The sequence below is a fragment of the Jaculus jaculus genome, chromosome X (assembly GCF_020740685.1).
Source record: "Jaculus jaculus isolate mJacJac1 chromosome X, mJacJac1.mat.Y.cur, whole genome shotgun sequence".
NCBI lineage: Eukaryota > Metazoa > Chordata > Mammalia > Rodentia > Dipodidae > Jaculus > Jaculus jaculus.
The window spans coordinates 31,483,252-31,495,783 of record NC_059125.1 but is presented as its reverse complement, the minus strand read 5'-3'; positions in this window follow the sequence as shown (position 1 = coordinate 31,495,783).

The following is a 12,532-nucleotide window of genomic DNA, read 5'->3' as shown; positions in this document are numbered from 1 at the left end:
AGAGATACCCTTGAGTTCTAGGCCAGCCTGAGCTAGAGAGTGAGTTACAAATCAGCTTGGATTACAGTGAGACCCTGCCTAAAAATAAATTAATTAGCTAGGCATGGTGGTCATGCTTTTAATCCAGGAATTTGGGAGGCAGAGGATCAATGTGAGTTTTGAAGCCGGCCTGGAACTACAGAGTGAGTTCCAGGTCAGCCTGGGCTAGGGTGAAACCCTACCTTGAAAAAACAAAGAAGTAAAAAAAATCATTAACTTTTATAAATTCACATGGTAATAGTCAAGCTTACTTTAATTTTTTTGTTTTTTTTAATTTATATGAAAGAGATCGAGAGTGAAAGAGGCAGAGAGAGAGAGAGAGAGAGAGAGAGGGAGGGAGAGAATGGGTATGCCAGGGCGTCCAGCCACTGCAAACGAACTCCAGATGCGTGCGCCCCTTGTGCATCTGGCTAACGTGGGTCCTGGAGAATCAAGCCTTGAACCAGGGTCCTTAGGCTTCACAGGCAAGCGCTTAACCACTAAGCCATCTCTCCAGTCCCTACTTTAAAAAAATATTTATTCCGGGCGTGGTGGCGCACCCCTTTAATCCCAGCACTTGGGAGGCAGAGGTAAGAGGATCGCCTTGAGTTCAAGGCCACCCTGAGACTACATAGTTAAGTCCAGGTCAGCCTGGGCTAGAGTGAGACCCTACCTCAAAACAACAACAACAACAAAAGTATATATATATATACATAAATATATATGTGTATGTGTGTGTATGTATGTGTGTGTATATATATATATATATATATATTATATTTAAATATATATATATATTTACTTGAGAGAGAGAAAGAAAGAAAGAACGAGACAAGAGAAAAATATATATATACAGAGAGAATGAGCATGTCAGGGCCTCTAGCCACTGCAAATGAACTCCAGACCAATGTACCACCTTGTGCATCTGGCTTGTGTAGAGTGATGGGGAATAGAACCTGAGACCTTAGGTTTCCTAGGCAAGCGCCTTAACTGCTAAATCATCTCTCTCAGCCCAAGATTATGTTTTGGGGGAAACTGTAAATTACAGTGTGGTTAAGACTTGTATTTTCACCGCTGGGGCGGGGAGAGCCCAACCTGCATTCTGCAGTAGTGATGTATGGTTTGATTTAACAACTCAGCTTTTAAACACTTGGATCATGTCATAAGAAGATTTATAACAAAAAGCTCTGAACAAATTTACTAATGCTAGTGGTATCTTTATAGCTCCCCTAAAGTCATTGTCATGAGAAGCATGCACCATAAGAACTATCCTTCGGGCTGGAGAGATGGCTTAGCGGTTAAGCACTTGCCTGTGAAGCCTAAGGACCCTAGTTCAAGGCTCAATTCCCCAGGACCCACATTAGCCAGATGCACAAGGGGGCGCACGCGTCTGGAGTTTGTTTGCAGTGGCTGGAAGCCTTGGCACGCCCATTCTCTCTCTATATATGCCTCTTTCTCTCTATATCTGTCAATCTCAAATAAATAAATAAAAATAAACAAAAAAATTTAAAAAGAACTATCACCTATCCCTTCTGCATATTAGTAATTTGTCACACCTGAGCCACAGTGAGGTCATTTTTCATCTCCAACTTGACTGAAAGTTGGAATGCTTAAAATACATATTATAACAGCACTATATATATATATATATATAGCAAAATGTCACAAATTAATTAACAAATTAATTAACTAATTATTAATAGGGGCTGGAGGGATGGTTCAGCGGTTAAGGCGTTTGCCTGAAAAGCCAAAGGACCCAGGTTCGATTCCCCAGGACCCACGTTAGCCAGATGCACAAGGGGGAGTATGCGTCGGGTTAATTTGCAGTGGCTGGAGGCCCTGACACGCCCATGCACTCTCTCTCTCTGTCAAATAAATAAATAAAAATAAAATATTTTTTTAAGCCATAGGATTTTACCAAATTGTCTACAAAACACCATAACACTGCCTTCACTTAAGTTCTCTCTGTGTATTGAGCAAGACAACTGGATGTATGTGGGCATAATGGTGTGGACGGCACCCACTTCACTATCCTCACACAAACCAGCCCGTGTTCTTCACGAGCTTCCTGAAGCGCTCAATGGCTGCCCTCCACTATAAAGCTCAAGTGGATTCTGAAATTCTGCAGATCACTCTTATCAACCTCGGGAAAGGCAGCTTGGGGATAAAAACTTCTTCCATGGCTGGTGATTCAATCTCTCACAGAACCTTGATGACTGGCCTGGAGCACTGAGGTTTCTTCACCGTGCAGGCAGAGGGCGCACATTCCCTGGAAGCAGGGCGTTTTCCAACCAGTGGACTCGGGAGCCTTCTGCTAGGTTCTGGCCATTTCCTTTCTCTATTTGTAAACATTCATTTAAGGCCAGGCGTGATGGCTCACGCCTTTAATCCTAGCACTCAGGAGGCAGGTGGAAGGATCGCCGTGAGTTCGAGACCACCCTAAGACTACATAGCGAATTCCAGGTCAGCCTGAGTAAGAGTGAGACCCTACCTCGAAAAAAAAAAAAATTTTATTTATTTATTTGTTTATTTTGTTTTTTTTTCCAAGGAGGTTCTCGGAATTCACTATGTAGTATGTAGGAGAGAGAGAGAGAGAGAGAGAGAGAGGGAGGGAGGGAGGGAGGGAGGAAGGGAGGGAGGAAGGGAGGGAGGAAGGGAGGGCGGGCTAAGTTAGTAAAGTGCTTGCTGTACAAACACTGGAGAGACACACACAGGAAGACTCCTGAGGCTAACTGGCGAGCTCTAGTTTCAGTGACAGACCCTGTCTCCAAAAATAAGAAAGACAGCAATAGAGGACTACCCTCAATGTATGTTCTCCTTGTTTCTCTTATATCTCTCTCCCCACTTGCACATAAAAAAGGACACTAAGGTGGAGGGAGGGTATTACCTTGGGGTACTTTTTATAATCATGGAAGTTATTAATAAAAAAAAATTAAAAATTAAAAAATAAAGATATGGAATTTCTGTCAAAAAAAGGACACTAAAGAGAGCTGATGATATAGCTTAATGATATACTACATGCTTAGCGTGAGGCCATAGGTTCTATCACCACAAATATAAGAGAAATTTCTCAGTATTTGGGAGGCAGAGGTAGGAGGATCGCCAAGAGTTCGAGGCCACCCTGAGACTACATATTGAATTCCAGGTCAGCCTGGATGAGAGTAAAACCCTACATTTAAAAAAGAAAAGAGAAGAGAAAGAAATGACAAGATAAGATGATTCAGGGTGTAGTGGCACACAGCTTTAGTCCCAGCACTTGGGAGGCTGAGGTAAGAAGATAATTGTGAATTTGAGGCCAGCCTGGTACCACAGAGGAGTTCCAGATCAGTCTATAGGCTAGAGATAGAACCTGTGTCAAGAAACCAAACAAAGCCAGACATTGTAGTGCATGCCTCTAATCCCAGCACTTGGGAGGCACAGGCAGCAGGATTGCCTTGAGTTCAAGGCCACCTTGAGAATTCCAAGTCAGCCTGAAAAATTTATAGCTTGAGTTCTCTTCCCATACTTTTAACTACTTTCTCAAGATTTGATCCTCTTATCCATAATATAATCATATTTATTGTTTGTTTTAACTCTAAAACACATAGAAAGTAGTTTTAGAATTTTGAATTTCCTATGCAAAAACAGCTTTTATTTTTGGTTTTTCAAAGGAGAGTCTCCTACGTCTGCCTCCCAAGTCCTGGGATTAAAGACATGCACCACCACACCCCACTTCAAAGCCTAAGGATCCAGGTTTGATTCCCCAGTACCCACATAAACAAGATGCATATGGTGGAGCATGAATGTAGAGTTTGTTTGCAGTAGTGGTAGGAAGCCCTGGTGTGCCCATTCTCGCTCATAAATAAATAACATTTAAAAAAAATCTTTTCGGGCTGGAGAGATGGCTTAGCGGTTAAGCGCTTGCCTGTGAAGCCTAAGGACCCCGGTTCGAGGCTCGGTTCCCCAGGTCCCACGTTAGCCAGATGCACAAGGGGGAGCACGCGTCTGGAGTTCATTTGCAGTGGCTGGAGGCCCTGGCATGCCCATTCTCTCTCTCTGTCTCTCTCTCTCTGCCTGTCTCTCTCAAATAAATAAATAAAAACAAACAAAAAAAATTAAAAAAAAAATCTTTTCAACTGGAGGTCAATATTTGTCTAGTGTTATTTTTCTCTTTGGCCCAAAGGCCAAATTCTATGTACTAAAGTTACTTGGATTAACTGTTACTTTCCAGTGTGACTGTTATTTATTTGAAAAATGCTTCTGTTCATTAGCTGCTGCTTCTTTTTTTGTGTGTTTTTGTTTTTGTTTTTGGGGATAGGGTCTCACTCTAGCTCAAGCTGACCTGAAACTCACTCTGTAGTCACAGGCTGGCCTTGAATTTACGGTGATCCTCCTACCTTTGCCTCCCGAGTGATGTGACTAAAGGCTTGAGCCACCACATAAAGCCATCTTGTGTGTGTGTGTGTGTGTGTGTGTGTGTGTTTGTATTTTTGAGGTTTCACTCTAGCTCAGGCTGACCTGGAATTCACTATGTAGTCTCAGGGTGGCCTCATACTCCTCCTGCTTCTGCCTCCCAAGTGCTTGGATTAAAGGCATATGCCACCATGCCTGGCTTTTTTTTTTCCTTTTTATTTATTTATTTAACAGCTTCTATGATCTTTTCTTCAAATTTTAATTAACAACTTCCATGAATATAGCAACTTCCATGGTAACACCTCCCTCCCCCCTCCATGATGTTTTTAATAGTATTTTTTTTCTATACCAATTTAAGACTATGACAACCACCACAATTAAGGAATTCTACTTCAGAATTTCATTTTCATTGTGGAAATGCCTTCTTTGATGCCATAGGAATATAGAGACAAGGCAAGCATCTATGTACTGATTTAATACATTTGATGTGGAAATTTTTGTTCTTTTTCTTTTAACTTGCAAGCAGAGAGAGAGACAGAATGGGCACACCAGGACCTCCAGCTGCTGCAAATGAACTCCAGATGCATATGCCACTTTATGCATCTGGCTTCATGTGGGTACTGCAGAATCAGACTCCGGTTGTCAGCCTTTGCAGGCAAGCACCTTAACCACAGCTTACCTACTAAGCCATCTCTCCAGCCCTTAGCTATGTACTGATTATTCAGTGGGAATACAGCTGTGAGGAAAACACTTGCTTCTATTTGTAGTTCAACAGAGTTTGTGCTTAAAACAGAATGCAAAAAATTCTATGCAGGTTTGTCAACTTGAGACTTTGATCTCAAATTACAAGATTTGGAGAAAGAAAATAAAGATTGCAGAAGTCTTATTTAAAAATTTTCACATGGAGTTGGAATGGGATGCCTGCTGAGAAAGCCTTTGGGTGAGGACAAGGGCACTGCTTCTAGTCTTAGCTGTAATGCAATGCTTTCCTAGTTAGGATGAACTCCTTGCTGTGTAAAATTAGTTAATTTTCTGCTAGTTGATCCCATGGCTTTAGGGTTGTTTTTGTTTGTTTTGGGATAGAGTCCCATTATAGCACAAGCTAACCTGGAATTCAGTCTCAAGGTAGTCTCAAACTCATGGCAATCCTCATACCTCTGCCTCCCAAGTGCTGGAATTAAAAGCATGCACCACCACACTGGGATTTTGTTGTTGTTTTGTTTTTTAAGGTAGGGTCTGGCTGTATCCCAGGCTGACCTGGAATTCACTATGTAGACTCAGGCTGGCCTCAAACTCACAGTGATCCTCCTACCTTTTCCTCTGGAGTGCTGTGATTAAAGGCATGTGCCAACATTCCCAACAAGTTCTACTTTTAGACAAAAAATGTTATTTATTTGCAAACAGAGAGAGATAGTGAGAAGAGATACAGAAAGAAAATCGGCATACCAGCACCTCCAGCCTCTGCAAATGAACTCTAGATACCTACACCATTTTGTGTGTCTGGCTTTATGTGGGGTACTGGGAATTGAAACAAGGTTGTTAGGCTTTACAGGCAAGCACCTTGATTGCTGAGCCATCTCTCTGAAAGGACTAAGCTAATAATAAACTCCATTTTGTAAGCTGACCATAGGAACTCCATTTTGTTAAACATTCTCCATATTGTTCATGCACTTTTGTTAAAGGTATTTCTCTGTAGCTCAGCCAACCAATAAAACATCAGATCCCTTCTCTGAATACCCTCTATACTTGCCAACATCTTGAAACCAAAACCACCTAGTTCCTTAACTATAGTTACAAGGTCATAATGTATTTCTCTACCTGGAACTCACCAATCCCGTTAAAGGTCATCCCACTCCTCCCCTGGCTGTACATTGTTTGCCTAGTACCTGGTTGTGTTTCTCCTGGTTGTGATTTTTCTTTTAAAAGCCTGTAAGAAAAAAAAAAAAAAAGCCTGTAAGCAACTCCTTCAGGGTCGCAATTCCAGCCCTTCGTCCCTGATTGATCAGCTGTGTCATGCCTTTTTTTCTGGTTTTTGTTGAGCTCAAACAGTCTCTACCTCACTGTTTGTGCAAACTCCTGACCCAACACTCTCCAGCCCCAAGTTCTGCTTTTAGATATTTCATTTAATCATATTTAAGCAACTAAGTCACAGTCTTCTTTTTTGTAAATGCTATTTATTTATTTAATATGTGTGGACATGTCAGGGTCTCTTTTTTTAAAATGCTTTATTTATTTATTTACTTATTTGAAAGATAGAGAAAGGAGAGAGAGAATGGGCACACCAGGGCCTTTAACCACTGCAAATGAATTCCAGACGCAAGTGCTAGTGAAAGGCCCAAGAATTCAGAAGCCCAGAAATACTATCACGCTCCAAAGGGAGCTTAAGCGGGCCCCTGCATACCTCAAACTCCAGGCTTTACTCTCTGTTGGAAGCAAGTAAAGAATCCCTCTTCTCATTATATCAGAGCCCGCTCCTAATATAAAACTAGGTAAAAAGGGCATGAGATAGCCCTCAAGGATGGGAAATGAGTAATGAAGTGAACCACTTATTTGGTTTCTGTAAATAGCCTGCACCATAAGCCTTACACTATAAGCCTTAATAGCCCACACTGTTAGCCTTAGTAGCTCGCACCATAGGCTGTAGCAGCCTGCCTCAGACCACCAAGGTCATAGGAGGCTGATACCATACTCTGCTACCCCCACCTAAGGAATTGCGCAAATGCTGACCTCCAAGGTCATAGGAGACTGGTACCACACTCTGCTACTCCCACCCAAGGACCTGCGCAAATGCTGACCACCAAGGTCATAAGAGAATGATTGGTCCACGAGGGGTTTGAACAAATTAAACTAATTGGCTCAGAAACTATGGGGTGGCACAAACTGACTGGCTCGCACCCTGCGGGCTCCTGATATTAAAAAATGATTGGTCTAATGCACAGGCTTTGTTAGAAACCCTATAAAAGCTGTCCCGTTCCTGCATTCGGGGCTCTGCAGTCCTCTACCCCTGCGTGGTGTACAACTGTGGGCCCCAGCGCGCTTGGAATAAAATCCTCTTGCAGTTTGCATCAAGACCGCTTCTCGTGAGTGATTTGGGGTGTCGCCATATCCGGGCAGAGCGTGGGGTCCCCCTACTGGAGTTTCTACACTAGCTTGTGCATCTGGCCTATGTGGATACTGGGGAATTAAACCTGGATCCTTTGGCTTTGTAGGCAAGTACCTTAACTGCTAAACCATCTCATAAACCCCTGTTTGTTTGTTGATTTATTTATTTGTTTGTCTGTTTTGCTAGGTAGGGTTTCACTCTAGCCCAGGCTGACCTGGAATTCACTATGTAGTCTCAGGGTAGCCTTTAACTCACAAGGATCCTCCTACCTCTGCCTCCCAACTGCTGGGATTAAAGGCAAGCACCACCACGCCTGGCTTGTTTATTATTATTATTATTATTAATTTTTTGTTTATTTATTTATTTGAGAGCGACAGACAGAGAGAAAGAGGCAGATATAGAGAGAGAATGGGCGTGCCAGGGCCTCCAGCCACTGCAGACGAACTCCAGATGCGTGCACCCCCTTGTGCATCTGGCTAACGTGGGTCCTGGGGAATTGAGCCTTGAACTGAGGTCCTGAGGCTTCACAGGCAAGCGATTAACCGCTAAGCCATCTCTCCAGCCCTTGTTTATTATTTTTGACATACTGATTTAAACTGGGGTCATGCCAGGAATCATTCCAGGTGTAGTAGAGATTTAAAAAACATTTTTTGGGCTGGAGAAATCGTTTCGAGGCTCGATTTCCCAGGACCCACGTTAGCCAGATGCACAAGGGGGTGCATGCGTCTGGAGTTCTTCTGCAGTGGCTGGAGGCCCTGGCACCTCTCTCTCTCTGCCTTTCTCTGTCTATCGCTCTCAAATAATTAAAAAAAAAAACAAAACAAAGAAACAATAAAAAGATTAAATAGAAACTCTTAATTTTTTTTTCCCTTTCCCTTTTCTTTGCTAAACAGTGTTTTGCAAACACCTCAGATTCTAAACTAAAAGGAATTCAGGGGCTGGAGAGATGGCTTAGTGGATAAAGCCCTTGTCTGCAAAGCCTAAGAACCCAGGTTCAATTCACCAGTACCCATGTGTTGGGTCTTGAGAGGCCTTGGCGTGAGGCCCAGTGGGACTTCCTGAGCCTAGCTAACCTTTGGGGACCTGTCTCTGGCCAGCTAGGACTCAGCAGGACACCTAATGGCTTCTGGCCTGCTACTTCCACATAGGAGTTGGAATTCCCGCGCACGCGCATGGCACCAATCATTTCAAAAGTCGCAATATGCAATTGGCCCTCCACCTCATCCTTTCCTGAGATCCCCGCCTTCATTCTCAACATCACATAGGCACCCACCTGTAACAATAAAGCGAGTTTCTGCTTCGACAAGACTCCCGACTCAGTGTGGTTTTTCTCCCGTGACTAGGAGAGGTTCTGAGTCATCCGAAGTTCACCCTCTTCCTCAACCCCTTGGGAGGAACCAGGGGGCCTGGTCCTTCCTCAGCACTACCCACTGGGGGAGCCAGGCACCCATGTAAGCCAAATAAATACATGGAGTTTTTTTGTTTTTTGTTTTTTCTTCGAGGTAGGTCTCACTCAAGCCTGAGCTGACCTGGAAGTCACTCTGTAGTCTGAGGCTGGCCTCAAACTCACGGATAAAAGGTGTGCGCCACCATGCCCTGTGCTTCTGGAGTTCTTTTGCAGTGGCTGGATGCCTTGTTGCACTCATTCTTTTTCTTTGATATTTTGTTTTGTTTTGTTTTTTTCGAGGTAGGGTCTCACTCTAGCTCAGGCTGACCTGGAATTCACTATGGTCTCAGGGTGGCATTGAACTCATGGTGATCCTCCCTGAGTGCTGGGATAAAAGGCACGCACCGCCACGCCCTGCTCATTCTCTTTCTCTCTGTCTGCCTCTCTCTCTCAATAAATAAATAAATAAATAAAAAAACATGGAAAATGCTAATAAAAATTTTTTTAAAAGCCCTAGGAGTGGCTGACTAAATGTGTATATTATGCTCAACAAACTGCCCGGTAAGCACTCTCCAGCCACTGCAAACTCCAATTTTTTTTTAAATTTTTTTATTTGAGAGCGACAGACACAGAGAGAAAGACAGATAGAGGGAGAGAGAGAGAATGGGCGCTCCAGGGCTTCCAGCCTCTGCAAACGAACTCCAGACGCGTGCACCCCCCTTGTGCATCTGGCTAAGGTGGGACCTGGGGAACTGAGCCTCGAACCAGGGTCCTTAGGCTTCACAGGCAAGCACTTAACCGCTAAGCCATCTCTCCAGCCCTCCAATTTTTTTTAAATTTGTATTTATTTATTTGACAGAGAAAGCGATGGGGGGATGGGCATGCCAGGCCCTCCAGCCACTGCAAACTCCAGACGCATGCGCCCCCTTGTGCACCTGGCTAATGTGGGTCCTGGGGAATCGAACTTGAGTCCCTTGGCTTTGCAGGCAAACATCTTAACCACTAAGCCATTCCTCCAGTCCCTGGTAAGCACTCTCTTAATATCCCTACCCATGTATTAATACTACTCTCACTTTTGGTAGAGAACCTTCTCTTTTCATATAGCAGTGATCTTGGGATGACTCAGAAGGCATCATGATGCTGAGAAGAAGTGACAGAGGAGTGTTCAGCACTGCAATATCTCTATCACACCTTCTAAGGTCAGGCTCCATTGCAGAAGAGGTGGTGGAAAGAATGTGGGTAGAACTCTTTACAACATGCTCCCCCCAGACACAAAATGGCCTGGATATCAATGACCTCACAGTGTCTGACACTACCTACACAAGACCATCATAAGAGGAGGAAAAGATCATGACATAAAAATAAAAGACAAACTGATTGAGAGGGGAAAGTGGAGTTGCAAAGGGGAAAGTGAGGAGGAAATTCCCAGGGTTTATTGTCATAATTATGGAAGTTGTCAATAAAAAGCAAAACATATATAAATAAATAAGTTTGTTTTAAACTGGCCGTGTGGTTCACGCCTTTAATCCCAGCACTTGGGGGCTGAGGTAGAAAGATTACAAAGAGTTTAAGGCCACTTTGGGACTACAGAGAGAGTTCTAAGCACTGTGGGCTAGAGAAAGACCTTACTTCCAAACAAACAAAAAAAAAAAGGTAAACCTCTAAAAGTATGAGGAAAGACTAGACTAAAAATATTTTACAAAAATGAGAGATCTTTCATTAAACCACAAAATAATTGCCTAGATCACTGTCCAAGATTAACTGATTCAACATTTAACAAATATTGCCGTGCGTGGTGGCGCACGCCTTTAATCCCAGCACTTGGGAGGCAGAGGTAGGAGGATCACCGTGAGTTCAAGGCCACCCTGAGACTACAGAGTTAATTCCAGGACAGCCTGGACCAGAGTGAGACCCTACCTCGAAAAACCAAAAAAAAAAAAGTATTCTATATTTCCAAAGAAATGCTTACTATTGCAAATGAACTCCAAAATCTAGCCTTAAAATTTATAGCATGATATTTTGAAATCTTTTACATCTATCTTCAGTTTGATGAGATAGAAACTAGCACAATGAAGATTTTTCCAGCTGAGTCACAATTCCAGTTCTATTGAGGGTGATGCTTTTCTGGTGACTTTATATCACTGTATGACACATATTGAAAATATTTGGCTACAGTTCTCTGGAACAAACTCTATGGAAACTATTATGGTCGCTTGTTAAAATTTTCCAGCATATACATGCAAATACTGTGATTCATAATTGGCTTGGTTTACAGAACTGTTAAAAGAAATTTAATATTGTGTTCATTGCCAGTGATTGTTTGTTGTACCACTGAGTTTTACAAAGTTTTACTGTGCTATTAACTATAAGATTTTTTTTTAAACCAAAAGTATGTAATCATATTTATGGGGTTTCTTACAGACATCTTGCTGCATGTGGACAAAATTTGAAACTTTGAGACAGAATAAAGCTTATTTGTCACTTAGCTAGACAGATGTAAAGTACTATTACTTCTTTTTTGTTTGTTTTATTTTGTTTTTCTAGGAAGGGTGACCTGGAATTCACTATGTAGTCTCAGGATGGCCTCAAACTCATGGTGATCTTCTGACCTCTGCCTCCTGAGTGCTGGGATTACTAAAGATGTGTACTACCATACCAGGCTCCCCTGTTTTTTTTTTTTTTTTGGAAGCAGTATCTCACTGTAGCCTACTCTGACCTAGAACTCACTTTGTAGCCTGGGCTGGCTTCAAACTCACAATGATTGTTTTACCTCAGCCTCACAAAGGTTGGAATTAAACCATACCCAGCCCAAGCTTATTTAAACTTTTTTTTTGTGTGGGGGGTGGATTTCAAAGCAGTATCTCACTCTAGCCCAGTCTGATGTGGAATTCACTACATAGTCTCAGGGTGGCCTCAAATTCATAGCAATCCTCTTACCTCTGCCTCCCAAGTGCAATTTAAAGGCTTTTTTTATATTTAATTAATTTATTCATTTGAGAGAGACAAAGAGAGAAAGAGAGAGGGAGAGAGAGAGCGAGGCAGATAGAGGGAATGGGCACGCCAGGGCCCCTAGCCACAGCAAACTAACTCCAGACAAATGTGCCACCTTATGTACCGGCTTTACATTGGTGAATCAAACCTGGGTCCTTTGGCTTTGCTGGTAAGCACCCCAAACACTAAACCATCTCTCCAGCCTGAAACCTGAAACTGAGGCTTTTAAAGAGGGATTTGAGTAAAGCTGCATGCACATGGACATCTCACTTAAGTGAAACTGAGGCTTTTTAAAATTTATTCATTCAAGAGAGAGAGAGAGAGACAGGTAGAGAGAGAATGGGTGCACTAGGGCCTCTACCCACTGTAAATGAACTCCAGAAGCATACACCACCTTGGGCATCTGGCTGTACGTGGGTACTGGGGAATTGAAATGGGGACCTTAGGCTTTACAAGCAAATGCCCTAACTGCTAAGCCAAATCTCCAGCCTTTTTTGGGTCCAAAGAGAGAATCTGAAGGGAACTCTTGGCAGAAATGGAACTCTGTCTGATGGAGACTGATCTACAGCGCCCCTGCATGACTCATTCCTCCTATGAATCTCTTGACCTCTGCTTTGATACCTGCCTTCTCATTTTTTCCC